This window comes from Tenrec ecaudatus, chromosome X, assembly GCF_050624435.1.
Source record: "Tenrec ecaudatus isolate mTenEca1 chromosome X, mTenEca1.hap1, whole genome shotgun sequence".
NCBI classification, from domain to species: domain Eukaryota; kingdom Metazoa; phylum Chordata; class Mammalia; order Afrosoricida; family Tenrecidae; genus Tenrec; species Tenrec ecaudatus.
Window position 1 is genome coordinate 96,783,480 of NC_134548.1, and position 8,603 is coordinate 96,792,082.

At 38.5% G+C, this 8,603-nt stretch overlaps 1 pseudogene; it reads left to right on the forward strand.

Annotated features, from left to right (window-relative positions):
- The first annotated feature begins 2,692 nt into the window (after window positions 1-2,692).
- LOC142433547 (tetraspanin-13 pseudogene) lies at window positions 2,693-7,861 on the forward strand (annotated as a pseudogene).
- Window positions 7,862-8,603: the final 742 nt, after the last annotated feature.

The following is an 8,603-nucleotide window of genomic DNA, read 5'->3' on the forward strand; positions in this document are numbered from 1 at the left end:
ATCTGATTTATATAGCACTCTCACATTTACATATAAATGCACACGTGTTCATTTAAAACATATTGCTACTGTAGCTCTAGTTCCTACATTCACAGATTGATTACAAACAAAATATGTTTAAACATGTCTATGATCAGTGGATGGACTAATGGGCACAGAGAAATCATGGGGACTTTTTATTATATCATTTTAATGGGAGCTTTTAGAGATATCATAACATTCAATAATTCAATTAGATCAAGCACAATTTTATAATTGCTACCACAATCAGTTTCAAAACGTTGTCTTTCTTCTTGAAATCTTTGGTATCAGAGTCCTGTTATTGCCTTCCTCCTTCACTCTATCCCCCAGGAACCCTTCTTATTCTTATTCTTAAAATTATTATTTTACCTTATCTTACCCCATCTGGTATATCCAATCACCTACAGTTCTGTTGTTTTGCCTTGAGTGGGGTTATACAGTCATCTTGCTATCAGCTCCCCTTCCCTGCTTCCTGTACCCTCAGAGAATCATTACTTCTATTACAATTTCTGAAGGGTTATTGTATCAGTCTGGTTGGACTAAAGAAACAAATCCAGGGAGACTCATACGTGTATAAGAAAGAGTTTTATATAAAAGAGCAGTTATATATGGGGAAAACTACCCAACCCAGTCCAGATCAAGTCCATAAGTCCCATATTAGCCCATATATCCAATACCAGTCTGTAAGTTCCTCTTCAAACTTATGCATCACATGCAATGACAAACCAAGTGCAGGAAGATCACAAGCCAGTGGGTGGAAATTCTTGTGGATCCAGTGGTGGTGGAATCATCTTAGTACTGGAGTGGGTCTCCATGTGACGTCTCCAGCTCCAAGGCTCTCGCTGCCATCAGCATAGCTACATGTGGTTTGTCAACATGAGCATCTCGCAAGGAGGGGAAACAAAGAGAGTGCCTCCCCTCCAGGGAGGAATATAGCAGTTCCCAGAATCCTCCAGAGAAGGCAAAGACCATACACAAAGCCTAATTGACTATGACCTGATTGATCGGATAGACTCCATCCCTAAGCAAGTTCACAGGAGATTATGTAACTGCCACAGTTATCTATCTTGGCTTTCATACATCAAACAACCTTAATTATACAAATGAAAATATGCAGGTCTAACAAGACCATAATAGTAAGGGGAAGAGAGATTAAAGAAATAGCGGATAGTGATGTGTTTCATCGGTGCTATACTGCACCCAGGATTTATCATCCCTTCCGTGTGGCCTTTCTGTGAGGGACTGCCCAAATATCTTACAGGTAGGCTCGGGTTTCCACTTTGTCCATGGTCTTCATCAATTTGTTTGTTTTTGAACTTCTGATACCTATTCCCATCCATACCTCATGATCAAACAGACTGATGGGCTTCTTCCATGTTGCTTTATTGCTTCCTTGCTAGATGGTCGCTTGTTTAACTACAAGCCTTTAAAACCCCAGACACTGTATCTTTTAATAGCCAGGCACCATCAACTTTCTTCATCACATTTGCTTATGCACCCTTTTGCCTTCAGCAATCGATCGAGTCTGGAAGGTAACATGGTAAAGGCTATATTATTAGCGCAAACTGCTCTTGTGCTTAGGTAAGGTTTAAATAGAGGCCAGAAGTCCATCTGCTTCATTGTTGTATTTAGATATATTCATGTAGACAGGTATACCTGTATTTATATATTTACATATATTTATACATATATATTTTACTTTCTTCTTTCCTTTTTTTCTTTTTCATTCCTCCTGCCCCACCATCATGTTTACCTAATGTTCACCTCTCAGTAATTCCTCTTAGATACATTTTGGTTGATCAAATACTACCAGGAACACTACACCCTCCTCACCATCAATTTTAGAACTCCTGCTGTTCCCCTGTTCCTGTTATTTTTGGCTCACCGCTCACCACCCCATGCCTCCTAACCTCCCATGCCAGGAGCTTTTTAAAGAAAGTTGAGTTAGTATTTTTTCCAGCATAACAATGTGCCTGCTCATTCTTCAAGGGTATCAAGGGTTATTCTATAAGAATTTCCTTGGGAATCTTTCACTTCCAGTCTTTCCCTATATACTTAGTTTCATACCCCAAACTCAAAGAACATTTAAAATGAATGTATGATTTCAGTCCCCAAATAAGATGTAAATAGTGCCACTTTGACATAGTTTAAATCAACAGCACAAAATTCTTCAGGGAAGGATTAGAGATAGGGAAACACTACCTTCAGAGGTTCGTAGACATAGATAAATCAAGAAATAATTGGTTCATATTTTTATATTTTTGTTCAAAAAAGGTTCCAATGTTTTTTAAGCAACACTTTTTGACCTCCTCTTGTGTGTTTGTATACACATGCACACCTGGAGGACCTTATGCTGAGTGAGATTAGTCAATTACAAAATAACAAATATTGTGTGAGATGACAATTGTAAAATGTTAAGAAAAGGGTTTTACACATAATACACACACAAATATATATATATTTGATGGTACCAGGGGTAGGAAGGTTATGGACTAGAGGGTAGAAACATGTTAATTTGGGTGAAGAGGAAGGCAGGACATACGAGGGATATGAGAGGCCAACATTGATGGAGGCAGATGAAAACAAGGGTAAGAGTTTAAGAGTTGTAGACAACAGGGTTGGATACAGCTGTACACATGATCTTGCAGTGGCAATGTCCTCCGATTAATAGATGGACACACCACTTTGTAAGTGTGAGAAGGAGCGTGGGAGTGTGACCCAAGAATATGTGGGTTTGATGGAGTATGCCTATTTATATCTACTTCTGCTGCAGGTATATCTTTGATTTGCAGGGTGTGGGATTACAGGAGTGTCTTAGATATGGCCAGGCACCTCGGAGTACAGGATCATTGGAACTGGGGACTTAGGTCTGTGATTTCAGGTGACACAAGGTCAATTATCATCGTGCTGATGTTCTGCATCTTGTTTTAGTGGGTAATGAGTAGGGGCTTTGGAGCTCATGGGTGGCCACCTGTGGTGAGGCTTTTGATGGATCTCCTTCCATAGATGAGTAGTGCTGAGGGTCAGAGATGAATAAGAATGATTGATCAAATTGATGAGTAGACGGTGTGCACTGCAGTCTCTGAGACGCTGAAATGTTTTAAATAAACAAACAAGCTGGGTGGTGCTCTGCTACAGCTGCTCATCTACTGAGGGAGCAGGATTCCATTGGAGGGTCCTGGATGTAGGAAGGGGAGCATGTGGAACAGGATTCAAAGTGGTGGAGGAGAATCTGGCTTGATGTCCCGATGGATACTAATGTGTGTTGTTGTTGTTGTTTGGTGCCATTGAGTTGGTTCGGATCCAAAACGACCCTAATGACAATAGAATGAAACACTGCACTGTCCTGCACCATCTTTTAAATTGTGAATCCATCTTGAGGGCCTGCCTCTTTCTCTGCCCTTCTCCTTTACCAAACAGGATGTCCTTCTCCAAGGATGGGTCTCTCCTGACAATTTGACCAAAGTATGTAAGACAATGTTTTGCCATCCTTGCCTCTAATGAACACTCTAGCCATATTTCTTCCAAGAAAGAACTGTTTGTCCTTTTAGCAGTCAGTCCATAGTACATTCACTTTCTTCTTCAGTAACACAATTCAAACTCTATTATTCTGCTGCCTTTTTAATTCAAAGTTTAACTTTCACATGTGTATGAGGACATAGTACATACCTTGGCTTGGGCCAGGAGCATCAGGTTTTATGTCAATCGTGTTTAATGTAGTAAATCTGTACCTGACATACTCTCAAAATTCAGATGCCATAATCTCAAAGGTCATATGTTGGTTCTCATGCATTTGTTTTAATTTTCTTTAGCTGTACCAGGAATTTACATATGAGGAACTGATATTTTGTTCCACAGGCAGCCCAGCCCCTAGCCTGGTTTTAGCTGCTGGTATTGAGTTTCTACATCATTTCTTCCCAAAGACCTAGTCAATTTGTTTTCTGTGTATTCCATGTGTAGAAATTCATGTGTGTAGGCAGGCTTTGTGGTGTTGAAAATAAGGTATTTGGTATGAACAAGTAATTGGCCTTCCAAAATTCTGTCATAGGATCTCTGGCTTCATTTCTCTCACCAAGACTATATTTTCTAACTAATGTTCCTTCCTCTTTGTTTCCAATTTTTACATTCTAATTTCCAATAATTATCTATGCATTTGGATTGCATTGTTGATCAATTTCTGACTCAAGATGTTAATAGGAATTCTTCAATTTATTCATTATGAGCTGTTGTGGTTGGTGCATAAATTTTAATAATAGTCATATTAATTGGATTTCCTTGAAAGAGAGTAAATATAATCTTGTCACAGGCTTATATTGATCTTATTGACAGTGAATGCTTTAATTTTGCGTCAACAACTCCTTCCCAGAGGACTCCACTGGCAAACTGTTTTCTCCACCCATTTCTTCCTTTCTTGGCTACATATCCAGTTTTATTTCTTTGGAAACATGCTCATTGTATTTATCAAGATTCATTTATGAATGTCTATCATATACCTGAAAACTTAAGAAATGTAGCACACGACTCTAATCTTCACTAGTTCTTTTTGGTAAAATGATTTGGGGTATTCTTTCCATCTTCTTCTGATATTTCCTGCATTGTTCAATATTTTGTCTATTGAATTTTTCAATATTACAACACAAGGCTGTATTTTTTTCTTGAGTTCTTTCAGTTTAAGATATGCTGAGCATGTTTTTCCCTTTTGGTTTTCTACATTGCAGTCTTTGTATATTTTATTGTAAATTTTTATTTTGACTACTAGAGCTGCCCTTTGATATTTTCTATTTAGCTCTTTGACTTCAACATTTTGTCAATTTGCATTGACAACTCTATAGTTAAAAGCAAGCTTCAAGTATCTCCTGGCATCCACTTTGATCTTTTCTTTCTTTCCTGTCTTTTTAATGACCTTTTGCTTTCTTCATGAACGATGGCCTTGATGTCCCTCCACAACTCATCATGTTGTCTGTAATTAGTGTTTAATGTGTCAAATTCGTTTTTGAGATTTCCTCAGAATTCAGGTGGGAAAGACTGAGGGTCATATTTTAGCTCTTGTGGACTTGTTTTAACTTCCTTCTGATGTATCCTGAACTTACATATGAGCAATTGATGCTCTGTTACACAGTCAGCCCTGGTCTGGTTTCTGCTGCTGATGCTGAGCTTCTCCACCGTATTTTCCCACAGATGTAGTCAATTTTATTTCTGTGTAATCCATCTGGAAAAATGCATGTGTATAGTAGCCTTTTGTATTGTTGAAAAAAGTTATTTACTATGAACAAGTTGTTGGTGTTTCAAAATTCTATCATGGGGTATCCAGCTTAATTTCTATCACCAAGCCCATGTTTTCCAACTACTTTGCCTTCCTCTACCAATGAATCTTAATTACATTTTCATCAGTTTATAACTGAAGTCATTAATGGAAGTCTTCATCTATAGCTTTTGTGGTTTGTGCATAAATCTGGAGAGTTAGGTTGATTGGACTTCCGTGAAGGTGGATATGAGCCCTGTAACAGACAGCTTTATAAGGCATGATCGATTTTGCAAATTCCTTTCTAACAGTGAACTGATGCTTTTGGCAAAATGAAGTGCCTTTGGGAAATTTATCAGCAGCAGTCAAGGAACTTTAAACGTTTGCCCAGGAAGGGTCTAGGACAAAGGGCCACGTAGCTGGGGAACCGAGAGTCAGAGAGAGGTTTACCTGTGGGCTGTACTTAGAACTCTTGACTGGAGGAAGAACTGCTGTGTCTTTGACATTTCTGAACCTGAATTGTAACCTAGTAACTTCCTAAATAAACCTAATAATTTTGATTGTTTTCTATGAGTTCTGTGTAGCTATTATACCAGATTATTTAGCCTAGCAGAGAAGTAGTGTCATAGGATGGAAAGCTGGTTCAAGGATTGGTAAAGAAAATTTAAAGTGGAAGTATGTCCCACCTCTACCTCATGGAAATTGTCTTCAAGCTAAGGTAATGTGGTTTGATTTTATTTTCCTCTTGTATGTTCAGACATATCTCTCATTGCATTATTACAGTGTCAATGCTTGACTTTGCCACCCCTGTTACAATTTCATTCAAAATATGACATGAAGTGGCCATACACAGTCTGCAATACCAAGCCAAGATATGCAAGACAACTATGTCATTGAGTTTTATGAACACTAACCCCAGAAACACACCCATTGCCTTGGAGTGAGTTTATTCCAACTCATCGTGGCTCTGTAATGTATTCCAAGATTATAAATATTTACGGGGACAGGGAGTCTCATCTTTCTCCAGCAGAATAGCTGATGAGATTTAACTTATGCAACCTTATGGTTAGTAGCCCAATGCCTAAACTGATCTCATTGGAGAACATATGTAAGCAAATATACTTAAGCAAAGAATAAACTTTCTTCATAACGCAAACTCACTGCCTCAAAATTGATGCTGATTCACAGCAAATCTACAAGACAGGCTAGAACTGTCCCTCTGCCTTCCTGAGACTGTCTCTTTATGACAGTAGAGAGCCCCATCCTTTTCCAGCACAGCATCTGATGTTTTCAAATTGCAGACCTGAGGTTAGCAACCCAACACATAACCAATATGCCATGAGGGCTCCTAATTTTTATCTTAAGCTACTGACCTTTGTTAACAGTTTAATTTGCATATAATTCAGATCGCATATAATTCAATAGTTTAATCATATTTTTAAAAGTTGTACAATCAAGTCAACAATCGATTTCAGAACATTGCCTTCCTTCTTGTACTCATTGTGGTCAGCTCTCCATTTCTCCACAACCTCCTTTGCTATACTCCCTAAGATGCCAGTGATGTGGTCACTGTATTTTCAACTTTTCCTAGCCTCGACTTCATGGGTGAACATGCAGTTTGCAGAAGGCTATCGATGACAGTAAAAGCTCAAAATCTATTGTGAGGGTAGCTTAAGCCTCTGGTGAATTCCTCTGATCATTGATCAAGGATGTGAATGGCCTTGCTATCATGCAGAATGCAGTGGGAAACAGATTATTGCAGACGGACTTGAGTTTAAAACTGACATTTTATCAGCTGATCTCCCCTTTTAACTTATTTTGAATTTGCTTTGGTTTTAAAACACTCTCTGCTTTCTTTTCTATTGAGATTTTCTCTGGTTTATTTGGAGTTGTTGGTTTTTGTTTCTTATTTTGTATATTCTGCTGATTAAAAAATACAGCATAGAATTTGCCTGCAGTTGCCTAAAACCACAGAGTCCAGGATAGTTTTCAGGGGCTTCGTGTGTTCCAAGAAGTGCCTGTGTGCCTTCAACCTGCTATACACCCTTGTTATTCTGCTGCTCATTGGAATTGCTGCCTGGGGCATTAGTTTCAGGCTGATTTCCAGTCTCCGAGTGGTCAGTGTGTTCCTTGCAGTGGCATCTTCCTGTTCCTGATTGCTCTAGTGGGGCTGATTGGAGCCATAAAGCACCATCAGGTGTTGCTGTTATTTACTTGATAATTCTCTTACCTGTATTTCTTGTTCAATTTTCTGTGTCCTGTGCTTGTTTAACCCTGAACCAAGAACAACAGGGTCAGATTCAGAAAGTTGATTGGAAAAATACAACAAGTGCTCAAAATGACATCCAGAGAATTTTAAACTGCTGCAGGTTCTGAAGTTATAACCGAAATGACACCTGTTTGGCTAATGGTGTGGAAAGGGCCACCCCTGCTCACCGTGTGCTGTGGTCATAGAGGAAGATGATGGAGAAGTTTTGCGATTCATTGGTGACATTGACCTCTTCTTCAGTTTTACAGAGATCTTGGGGTGTTTGGCAGATCTACAATAGATACCGGAACCAGAAAGATCCCTGTGCTAATCCTAGTGCATTCTTTTGATAAGAAAATAAGGAGAATCAATTATTTTCTGATCTTGTTCAAATTCAGTAACTTTAAAGTTAATTTGCCTGTTTAATTGAAGCAATACCTGAAAACTACATTATTGACAGTGGGATTATATTATTTTGACCCTTAGTTGTCTCAATTTTTTCCCTTTTTTTTTGTTTCCATTGCTGAAAGAAAAGAAAAGAAACTCATGGTCTCCTCGGACCCTCAGTGGTACCTGTAACCTACTGATTTCACAGTGTCTGTGCTGTCCACTCTGGCTTTTCTCAGCATTCGTACCTGCAGAAAATCTTTGTATGGCACTATTATGTTAATCACATGTTGCCTGCAGTCTAAATACCTGAATCATTTTCTCTAGCACTGTGCTATGGAGATAGAGCCTGCCAGAAAAGGAATTGAAGTGTATTAAAGCCAGAAAGTTTGAAATTCTATTATGTTTAATTACATAAGGGAAACTCAAATTCCCTGTTTTTGTTTTGTTTTGGTCTCCTCGGCAAGGTGTGTGGTGGTGAAATTGGGTAGTATGAAAGTGGACTTTAGTTCTGGTATCTTTTCTGATTACACTAATGTTGTATAGAAATAGCTGTGTCTTTTAGAAAAGTATTGGTTTCAATTTTGGTCTTCAACAAATCAATGCAACAAAGAAAAATCTCAGGAAACATTCTATACTGTGTAACATTTACCTTCAGCCTTCAAAATAGATCATGTTTGCATATTTCAGAAAGCACATATAATC